Raw genomic sequence first — 12,096 nt, 5'->3', positions numbered from 1 at the left:
GGATCTGCATTAAATGATAGAGAACACATTCCTAGATTTTCTCAATCATTGGAGCTCCAGAATTTGTGCAATAATTTCATAATATCATTTTGATTTATTATCCAATATTGATCCTCCTATTGCAGGGAGCAAGTCCCTAAATTATCTCATCCTCCAAATCTTCATAATCTGCCCAATATTCTCACAATTTTCTACAAAAATAAATAATATTAATCACATAATAAGAAATGATAAACCAAATTCCTATGGACCCATTAATACTACAAATTAACTTTATGATGTGAAAGTAAGAGGTTCAAATAAATGTTTTAAGTGCCTATAAATAATCAAATGGGCCTAATAAAATAGACAATTTTGGAGCCCATCATCTCCCCCCTACTGAAATTGTTGCTCACCCTTGAGCAACCTAGCCTTCTTCCTCTTTCCTTCTTTTTTCATGGTATCCCTTTGTATCTTCTTGATGTCTTAGGCAATTGTAGAGGTGGTTTCTTCTGAATAGAACTCAACCATGGATGGTCTTTCTCTAGGCAACACCTATGATCCTAATACTAGTTTGATGGGAAGACTTGGTGTTGTTGTCCCACATCCTCTACCTTCTTTGATTTTGCAATTTGCATCCATCTGTGAGTTCTGCCCCTCTTTTTCCAATTTGAATAAGAGGGGTACTACAAATTTCTCAGGAATAATCCTTCCTGCTTTCACAAATTTATAATAGGACTCCATGTTAGGTTGTGGTTCAGGCTCTTGGAGTTCTTGGGGGGCTATTTCTACCTCTTTTGATGTCGTTTCCTCCTCTTAGAACACTTTTTCTAAATTTGTTTCTCCCTATAGCAGCCCTATATTTCTCCTATAGCACCCCTGCTTTCTCCTATAGCAAGTTTGTTTGTGATTTTAGTTTCTTAGTTGTGCTTGATCTAGTGGTTGGCCTTGTCATGGATGTCACAGGTTGTTTACCCTTGGCTCTGGGGGAGGTGTCCTCAATTTTCCCTTCCCTTGGCCCCAATTCTTTTCTTGTTGGCTCGATGACTCTTTAATTTTGATGGGAACGGTTGAAGGAGGTTGAGGGTGATGCAAATGAGGCTAGATGAAAACGAGACTAATGGTGATGAAAACAAAGTTAGATAAAGATGAGGATAGTAGGAGACGAAAACAAGGCTAGGTAAAGATTGAGTTTGGTGAAGTATTTGGCTTGTGGATGGCTACCTTTATTGACCCCCAATACTTAGACACACAAAAGAGAAATTACATAGCACTCATGAAGCCCAAAGGATTCAATTACATACCTTGCCTACCTGTGGATCATATTGTTGGAGGTGATTGCATGCTAGAGCTGGGCCATATACATCATGATATAAGAGGGAGTTGACTATTTTTCTTGTTCTTGGTGCATGTCTTCAAAACTTGATTATACCTTGACTGATAACTTTGTTGTGTGTGTGTAGGTGCCTCTCTAATGTCTAGGTTGTTACTGCTGATGGAATGCCTTCCCAAGGATGATGTGTCCCTTCCTAGTTTCACACATGGCTTCATCATGCTTCTGTTGGTGGAAAAAAAATATCTCTGAGATTTCTATTGTCACTGCACAGGTTGCTACAGGAGGAGTTTTCTTCCTGTAGCAGTCTTCTAATCCTCCCTTGAAGTATTTAGATTACATGATGGTGTTGAGGGTAATGATGAAAATCCATGAAAACAGAGTTGGAGTCACGAGGGAGTAGAGTAGACATTGGAAAATATAAAACAATGGCTTCTATGGTTTTTCTCTTCTTCTTGTTTTTAGAGGTAGGACAGAGTGAAAATTTCATGTTGTTAGAAAATTATATATTACAGAGCAATGGAACACATAAAATATTGCAAAAAAATAAACACAGAAAACGCATAAAACAAGAGAGACACAGATATACGTGGTTCACTCAGCTTGGGCTATGTCCACAGAGAAACAGTCAGTCCTTCTTTTTATATTATCCAGCAAACTGAAGAGATACAATATACAGCAGATCCGTTGTAACTACTCCTTCGCTCTCAATCTCTTCTCTCTTCCTCACTTAGAGTACAGATCTACATAGACGCAATACAATTCCCTCATATATAGCGAGAGGTTGCCTTCTAAGGAAAAAAACCCTAAATTAAACATAACTTCTACCATTAGATCTCTGCCTAATGAACGACCCAGATTGACACATTTTACAAGGCAGCCGCCCCCCCTGGACCCCCCCTGCAGCGAATATTTTACGAGCAGCATTACGAACTAGGGTCCAATGTGGCGATACCTTTGAATGCAGAAGATAATTAGGCTCCACACCTAACACAAGCAAGTTTTGGTGAAACGGAATGGATAGGTGATGGATGGGCAATGAGTAAATAATTGGAGGGACTTCGTCATCATTTCCTTGAGGCATCATGGCCTTTTGGGCTATTCTTCTCGTTGGATCTCCCTCTTGTAGCTGCACAAACTCCCCCCGTAGCATTACAGGGCCTTCCTGTAGCATTATAATGAGGAGGTGAAACTTGGCTTTCTAGTTGATTAGAGGGTGAAGAGAGATGGTTATATGGGCGAGGGGTATGTAGATGAGATGGTATGGATGGAAGGATGTAGGAGAGCTTGTAGGTGAGCTTCTGTAGCAATTTTGGTCCCTTCTGTAGCATTTCAGGGCAGTCTCCTATAGCCAAATTATTTTGTTCATATCTTTCAAAAGGTATTGTGGATTGACCTGAGATGTTTTGAGCATATTTTCATTATCTTTATGCACCTCCCCATAAAAAGTGTTTTCTAATGGATGCACGAATCTCGAGAAAACTTTAAAATGGTTGTAGGCGCTGGAGGTCAATTGCTCGAGAAGTGTGCATTGGAATTTTCTGAAATTACTTGAGCATGTTATCATCATCCATATCCATCTCTCCATAAAATAGCTCAACCAATGGGTGCGCGGTTTTCAAGATATGATAAAAACAATTTTACGCTCCATGTATTTTGTCCTCCTGTAGCATTTTAGGACATCGAGGAAAATGAATGAGAAATGCTTGGAAATGATGAGTGGATGTTGAAAATAGATGAGGGTGATGAATTGACATGGCCTTGGTCCTGTTAGAGCACCTGAGAAAAGGAGAACAAAGCCCAAGTTTAACTTTCTTTGACTAGGCTTTTGATCAACTTTTATTTTGGTAGCTAACTTGTTTTTGTTTCTTGCAGATGTTGGAGAGCACCTGCATTTATCAGAGAGAGATACATGAAGCAAAAAAAAAAAAAAAATCATTTTTTCATTTTTTTCTTTTAGGCCTACTGGCTACCTCAATGAGTTTTTCAACTAGTAGGTCTGCTTAAGCACTTCAAAGAAGGTTTTCACCTAGGATATTTTCTTTTTCTCTTTCTCCAACCCATTGACCGTTTCATGCAGGTTTTTAATCAATGAGTGAATTTCAAGCACCTCAAATGAGGTTTTCACTTGAGATTTTATTTTTCCTCTTATTTTTTCATTTTCCATTTTTATTTATTTTTTCTATCCTACTCTACTTGAAGAAAACAAAATCTCTTACAAGTATAGGAATACTTCCAATGAAAACATGTGCATATAAGAATGGCAAATAAACTCGTGTAGGCTCAAAATATATGCTTTAACATGTATCTGAATGTGAGAGACCAAGTGCTTTAACTGAGATGCGATCATGAATTGTTAAAGAAGAGCGTGTTGATGCAACTTGTTGATTTTTTGGAACCAAACTTCAATATATCTTTGATGCCCTTGATTTTCTTGCTCATCTAGATCATTATTCATGTCTTCTTCTACCATGAAATTCAAATCCTCTTCTGTTTTTTGATTATTCTCTTGAACACATGGAGGATATGATGGTAAGCATGAAGGAACTTTCTCAATCTCTAATTCTGATGTCTGTTCTTCATCAAGTGCAGCCCATGATTCTTTGGTCTTTTCATTTGAATTTGAATTTTCTGAATGCTCTCCTTCAATGACATAAAGAGAAAATTTATTTTGCAATATTCTTCCTGAGCTAAGATGAATACCATTTAGATCAAGAGGAGATGTTTGGAGGTGTTGTATCTCAACATTGTAAGTGGGTTGAGTTACTTCTTTGTGTGGGTTTGGAAATGGTGGTACAAGTAGTTGAGTGGGAATGGATCTTTGAAATGGATGTGGTTGGGGTTGTCGTTGTGATGGAGTTCGATGATAGGGATAACATGGGGTTGGATATGGAGGGTATTCAGGAAAATATTGAGGATATTGTGGATTTCCACCATAAGTTCCTTGCCAACGTTGTCACTAAGATTTGTATTAGGGTTCAAATGGCCAAGGTTGTCGAGGAAAGAGTGTGTTCCAATTACTTTGAAATGGATGTGCATAAGCTTGAAATTTTGAATTAGGTTCTTACTATGATGGTTTTCCTGGAGCTACATAACATAGCTACTTCAGTAATTGGCTTGCTCCAATGTCCTCTTGGTAAACTTCCTTCAACCTCAGTAATGATGGACAATATTTAATAGCATGTGATTTTGCATGGACAACACAAATATCAGCATCTTCTTTTTTCTCATTTTTCATTCTTAACATTTCTACTTGTTCACTTAGATTTCTAAAAAATTTTGTTTTAAAGTTATCAAGCAAATTCCCAAGTTTAGCTTGACTTACCAATCTTGATGTTTATTTACTTACTCTTGCCCTTCCTCTTGACATGTGTTTGCTTGTCTCACAAATTTCTTCAAATGATAATTCGTATACATCTCTTCTACTCATGAGATCAAGGAGATCAATCCACTCATCCTTAATTGTTCTAAGTAAGAGGGTTTTAGTATGTCAGATCCTAAATGATGTAACTTTTCTCTCTTAACATTATACATGAACCTCTCTATTAGATCCTCAAGGCTCTCATCTTTTTTTTTGATTCATTCTAAAAATCTATTCTTTAAGATAATGATATTTATATTTTTTTAGAAATATTTTTTGGGTATCATTCCATAATATTATTGAATTAGTACCTAAACTCATGAACCATTTAAGAGCTCTATCCTTCAATGTTGTTGGAAACAATATCAACTTTTGAGTGTTTAGCAAGTAACCATAATATCTACAAAGGATTTCAAATTCAAAGAGAAAATTGTATGCATCCTTTAACCTCATACCATGGAAGTTGGGAAGGAAAGATGGAGGGATGTTCTTCATATGAACACTGACATAAATATCTTGAATAAGAAATCCAAGAGGATCTTCTTCATTGTTATCATCTCCATCCATTTCTTCTATATTCTCTGTCACCTCTTCTTTTTTTACCTGCAAAAGTGGATGGTGATGTGGTTCTTACTATACCACATGATCAAATAGGGAGGGGTCGATGTTGGAGAAGCATTTTTATTTATTTTTTAATAAGAATGTTAATACAATGCATTTTTCTGTTTTTGAAATGAAATATGTTTAAGGAAATGTTTGTTCTTGCGGAAAGTAAAATAAATTAATCAACTATGGTAGAAAACAATGCATACTTGGACACCTCCCTGGAAATAACGCCAAAAAAGTGATGATCCCCAGTATTGCAACAAGAATGTTGCAACTCTAAAGACTACCAATTTAAATTATCAACCTAAGGTTCATACAAACTTAAAAGGTGTCGTCACTATATGTGCAACATATAATGTGTCTTTTCGTTGATCTGATGTAATAGAGTGAATATCATGAAATCTAACATAAACTAATTGTAGAAATAGAAATGATACATTTTCAAATGTAAATACTAATCCTAATTGCATAAATGGAAATCAAACACTAGCCTAATTGCAGGATGTGAAATTTGCATTGAAAAGGGAACCTAGTTTTAACTTAAGAATAAAGAAAGTAAACTAATCTAACATGCATAAAAGAAATATAATGTAATATATCACTACATTTTGAAGAGGTTAGATCCATTGTTAGAGTTCATTATATACTTCATGTGGTAATCAAGGAAATCATTATTGTGCTATTCAATTCATAAATATGTTTATTAACCAAAATTGTTGACATGTGTTGTAGGGGTAAAAAGGCAAATTCTATGTGGTATTTGGTCTTCCCCAATCATGGATTTAGAACATAGGGGTCATTATTCATTTATAATAAGTCAAAGTTGTAGTGGGGTTCAAAACTAGTGAAAGAAAGTGATGTTACAGGTTCGCTACATGTGAATGCTACAAGAGGCATGTAATGCTACAAGAGTGAGAATCTTGTTAAATGCCCAAGTAAATAAAATTCAAATGGGATGGAAAAAAATTTGCTATTAAGTAAGATGTTTTAAGTCTTCATTTTAAATGGAATCACTCCAAACTACCTCTATTAACACATGTTAAAAATAGCAGAAAATTACTACTCTAAAAACTAGAAATTCAAGAACTAGTGAGCTAATTAACTTATCAAATGTCTAACCTAATTAAGACAAATGCAATGGGGTAAATTTTGTTATTAACTTGAATGTTTTTATAACTTAATCCAAGTGAAATCAACTCAAATGAAGCTCATTAAGACGTTTTAAAAAAATAGCAAAAAATTACTATTATTTCGCTACAAGAGACATTAGGGGAATTTTGAGGCCTAAAATGGGCCTCCTAAGAAAAATGTACAACCAAAATAAATTTTATAAGCAATAGGATTCAAGATTATGATATCAAACATGGGGGATGATTTACAATTTTTGTAGTAAAGCAATATATATATATATAAAATAAAATAATAAAACTATTTTTTCAACTCGTATTTTCAACTTATCTCTCTAAGATTTTACTCAAATTTTGAGCATGAGTACTCGTTGGATGTAAAATGTAATTCGTAATCTAAGGAGTATCCATGTTGCATACTTTCAATGGACCTTGCCACACGAAAAATGAGAAATACATGAAAAACGTGGTTGCAAAATGAGAAATACATGAAAAAAATCACGTTTTTTCATGTATTTCGAGAAATACATGAAAAAACGTGATTTTTTTCATGTATTTCTCATTTTTCGTGTAGCAAGGTCCATCAAAAGTATGCAACATTGGTACTCCTTGGACGAGGAATAAAATTTTGCATCAAATGAGCGTTTTCACTCTAAATTTGAGTAAACCCATAGTGAGATAAGTTGACAATATGAGTTGAAAAATAGTTTTTTCTTTTTTCTCTCCCTTTAAAATTTGATGATGTAATTTAATATTATTTTATTATTTCCACTATTATTTTATAATTTCTTTAGGAGGCCCATTTTAGACCTCAAAATTCCCCTAATGCTTCCATAAATTCTAGATTTATGAATTAATAAATCAATCCAAGTATCTCAATGATGAAGTTGACTTTTCAAAGTTGTTATAAGGATGCATCATGCTTGTAACTCTATAAATAATCTTCAAAATAACTTACTTCAATCATTTAACCCAATCCTATAGAAAAACAAGCATCAATACTAAATGCAAAAATAGGAAATAATAAGAGATGCATGTGAATAAGAAGTGCAAAGAAGAAAATAAAAATATATAAAAGGGCTTTGAAGCTCCTGGGATGGTCAAGCCCAAGGATACTTAGAGTCCTATGAAGGAGACCAAGATTTAGAAGCTAAAAATGACACCAAACTTCATTACTTGAATCAATCCAAGTACATCCCCGCTAGAAATAAAAGTGGAACTGCAAAAATATAAGTTTTGTCCACAAGAAGACTAAGAAATACATGCTCCTAGAGGCAAATTCGAATTGGTACTTATACAAATTGATGAGGAAGCATTCTCCTTGAAAGGAAGAAGCTTTCCCCTCCAAAATCTCTCAAATAGTGGATATGGTTTCCAACACTAGCCATCTGCATTAAATGATAGAGAACATTCTTAGATTTTTTCAATCACTGGAGCTCCAGAATTTGTACAATAATTTCATAATATCCTATTGATTTACTATCCAAACTCAATCTTCATGTAGCAGGAGCAAGTCCCTAAATTATCTCATCCTCTAAATCTTCATAATCTGCCCAATATTTTCACAATTTTCTACAAAAATAAATAATATTAGGCACATGATAAGCAAGGATAAACCAAATTCCTAAGAACCCATTAATACTACAAATTAAATCTGATGTGCAAGTAAAGGGGTCAAATACATGTTTTAAGTGTCTATAAATAATCAAATGAGCCTAATAAAACAGATAATTTTGCGGCATATCAATCACCAAATGAAACTGCTATAAAAACCTTATCCTCTTGTAATGCTTAATTTTTGTAGCTTACTTTGGGCATGTAAGTACTGTAATGGATGGTGATCTATGTGGATTACTATCTTCTTTCCCATCAGATAGTGCTTCCACTTCTTCATAGCTTGCGCCATGGCATAGAGCTCATTGTTGTAGGTAGGGTAGTTAATAACTGCCCCATGAAATACTTCATAATGGTAGCATACATGCCTTCCTCCATGCATCAAGATAGCTCCCATAGCATACCCACTCGAATTTGTCTCCACTTCAAAGGGATCACTGCAAGTTTGGTAATGCCAAAATTGTTGCTTGGTTGATCTTCTTCTTTAGCTCTTCGAAAGCCCTTTGCTGACCTTTTCCCCACTAGAAACTCTTGCCACTTACTGTTATGGCATGGAATGGTGTTGCTACCACTGAAAATAAGGCTATGAACTTCTTCGGTACTGTGTTTCCCCAATGAAACTTCAAACCTTAGAAACATTAGTAGGCACCGGTCATTTCATGATGGCCTCGATCTTGGAAGGATCTATCTTCAGTTCTCCTCCACTAATCACATACCCTAGATACACCAAACATTGTTGCGTAAACTCTCACTTCTTGATATTTGCGAGCAACTGGTGCTTCTTCAATGTTTCCAGCACCTGTGTCAAATGTGACATGCTCTTCTCAGGTAGGACTATATACCAGTATATCATCCAAATAGACAATAAAAAATGAATCTATAAAAGGGCACAGTACGTCATTTATTAATCGCATAAATGTAGTTGGTGCATTACATAGGTCAAATTGCATAATTAACCACTCATACAAACCTTGCCTGGTTTTGAAGGCGATCTTCCATGTATCTTCTTCTTTGACTTGAACGTGGTAATATCGGGACTTCAAGTCCAGTGTGGTAAAGTACTTTGCTTGTTGCAACTGATCTAGCAGATCGTTTATCCTAGGCAAGGGGTATCTATTCTTGAGCATGATTTTGTTCAACGCCCTGTAATCTATACACATCCTCCAAGTCTCATCCTTCTTCGACACAATGATGATGGGTGACCCACATGGTAATGTATTTGGTGAAATGACACCTTGTTCTAGCAGTTGTTGCAATTGTTTCTTCACCTCACTTGCTTCTATAACAAACTACATATACAACCCAATATTTCGCAATGGGGAGTCTGGCAATAGCTAGATCACATGCTCCACTTCTCTCTTAAGTGGTAACCCTTTAGGATCTCAGAACACATCCTTGTATGCCTGTAACAACTCCTCCAATTGTTGTTTTTGTTTCTTAGTATACCCCTCCTGGGATGCCTTGCCTTTTATTGACTCCTCTTCAGACTCACTTTCTCTTAAAAACAATAAAACATACTTCTTGTTGGAACTGATCAGTGTTTTGGCTTGGTTGACTACTAGTGAGATTTTTTACTTGCCTTTGTGCACATTAATGATGAAATTTTTTCCATCCTTGACGATTTGGTATTGGTTAGTTCTCCTCATTAATATTTCATCACGCATGTACATGTATGGACTACCAAACATGACTCCACATACATAAAGGGGAATCACATTTAGATCTACTCCATCAATAAAATCAACATTGATAGCAAATCTAATTACATTGTTTTGTTACCTTCAACTCTGCATCTTTATTTACCTATCCCAGTGGATATGGGTTTGGATGATCACGAACTTCCAGCGCCAACTTCCTAACCAACTCTACTACAATGAGATTTGAATGTGATCTAAGTCAAACAAAGCATCATTCTGTCTTCTTGACCTATATCTTTATATGGAAGAGTTTGGTCATTTCCTTCTCTCCCTGTTGTTGAAGGCTACTTAGAGTCACCTCCTTCTACACTGACGTATATACGATATTCTCATCCATACGAGTTGATTTCAACTTGGTTACTCAAATCATTGGCCATGAGATTCTTGTTCTTGTTATCTTTCTTCTTGTTCTCCGAGTTTGACTCTGGATGCAACTTCTAACATTTTTCCTCTGTATGGCGGCCATCAATGTTGCAGTGGTTGCTAGGATCTTTGCATTGGTGTGTTGCAGTTGTCGTCTTCTTACCTTTTCCCCCTTTTTTCTTCCTCTTCCCCTCCTTAGAAACTTATTGTTGCTCATTTTGCTTTGATCCACTTGATTGTGCCCTCTTCAGGGCTATGTTCTCTAGGTACTATGTTTATACATGAACCTTGTCCACCGATTTGGACTTGAACAACATCACTTGCTCATGTAGATGGCGATGTAGAACCCCCAAATACTTGAGTATATCTGGGTTCTTTGGAGAGATACCCAACATCATAGCCATCTTTCTGAATTTCGTGGTGTACTCCTGCACACTTTGGCCTAGTTTCTTTCTGAAGTAATGCCACCGGATCCACTGGTCTTCCACGTACCCAATGGCATAAAATTGTGACTTAATGGGGGTTTTGAAATCCTCCCACTTAGTCACTAGAGGTTCTCCCTCCAACCTCAGAGTTTTCATGTGGCTCTATCACCAAGTCAGTGCATGGATGTCTAATTTCAACTACGTGAATGAGATCTTTTTCCCTTCCTCGATCTGATGGACGCTGAAGTAAACTTCAAGTTGTTGTAACGAGTGGTTCAACTTCAGAGCGTCAATATCACCGTGGTACGGCTTAATATCGGCTTTTGCTTCCATTTTGAACAGGGATTGACTCACAACACTCAAACTGGGTTGATATTTTTTGAGTTCTTTCTTCAGCTGGTTCTTCATGCCTTCTAGATCTCCCAATCCCCCTTCTGATTTTTCCTCTGCATTTGAACTCCCATCATCTCCAAATATCCCCAGCGTACTGCTTAGGTCCATCATGAGGAGGTTTACATTATAGTTTATATCTGTGACTTGTTGTTCGAGCCGTGAAAACCTCACCTCTGCAGGATCATGAGGTTTGTTTACAAATTCGTCAGCCATGATTAGGGTTTTACGATTTTTGGCCCCATCGATCTAGATCCCTGCTATTTCCGCAAAATACCCAAAGAAACCCACTCTAATACCAAATGATTTATAAAATGTCATGATATTCCACCGGACAATTCATCACAATAGATCTAATAATATTATATTAAAAATCTAAGATTCTACACTATTACAGTTTTATTAAACTTTAAAATCTGTAGATTTAACTGTAATTAGTGCATGCGTGCAAATGGAAATTGTGCAGAAAAATAGAGAACGACAATATAAGCACACGCACACGCACACACAAAACACAAGATATGCTCTTTGAAAAACCCTTTCGAGAGAAAACCCAACTAGAAGGTGAGGTCGCTTCGCTCACTTTCTCTGTCTGGAAATATGGTTGCAGGTACAAAAGTAATGTTTGTGGCTTGTGGGCCACTTTAGTGCACAGATCCTCTATGTGTGTTCTACCTCCCATCTCTCTTGGCTATCTTTGCTTAGCTATGGAACAAAATGCTCTCGAAAGAATGAAATGTTTCTTCCTCCTAGTGGCCTGGTTATAACACAACTTGGTAGCCTACTATTGGTTAATTTTGACTACATTAACTCTTAACTAGAGTTACAATATAGACTCTTCTAGAGTTTTTTACATCATAATCACGTGGCTAACCCCTTTTCCACAAATAATGGGGGTTGACGCGGCATCCTCCCGAACTATAGGTGTGAAAATAGGTAGGTCAACTTTTGAGCAGCATAATTTTTTGCATATGGACTCTGATTGATGCACTTCTTGCACTATTGGAAAGATCTATGTGTGTAGAATAGCTTGAATTAGTGCTATGCAGAAGCAGTAAAGTTTTACCCCCAAAAAACGTCATTTGATACTTAAAAATGCTCCCGGAAGGTTTCAGACCCTATTTTGCCACACTGAGTCCTGCCAGTAAATATGGTCCCGTGCGCTGATTCCTCCACTTTTTCCACTCCAAATGCGTCTAGA

Source organism: Pinus tabuliformis, chromosome 3_2, assembly GCF_031772625.1.
Source record: "Pinus tabuliformis cultivar Carrire ecotype Pingquan chromosome 3_2, CPIR1, whole genome shotgun sequence".
Classification (NCBI taxonomy): Eukaryota; Viridiplantae; Streptophyta; class Pinopsida; order Pinales; family Pinaceae; genus Pinus; species Pinus tabuliformis.
This window is presented reverse-complemented; position numbering follows the sequence as displayed.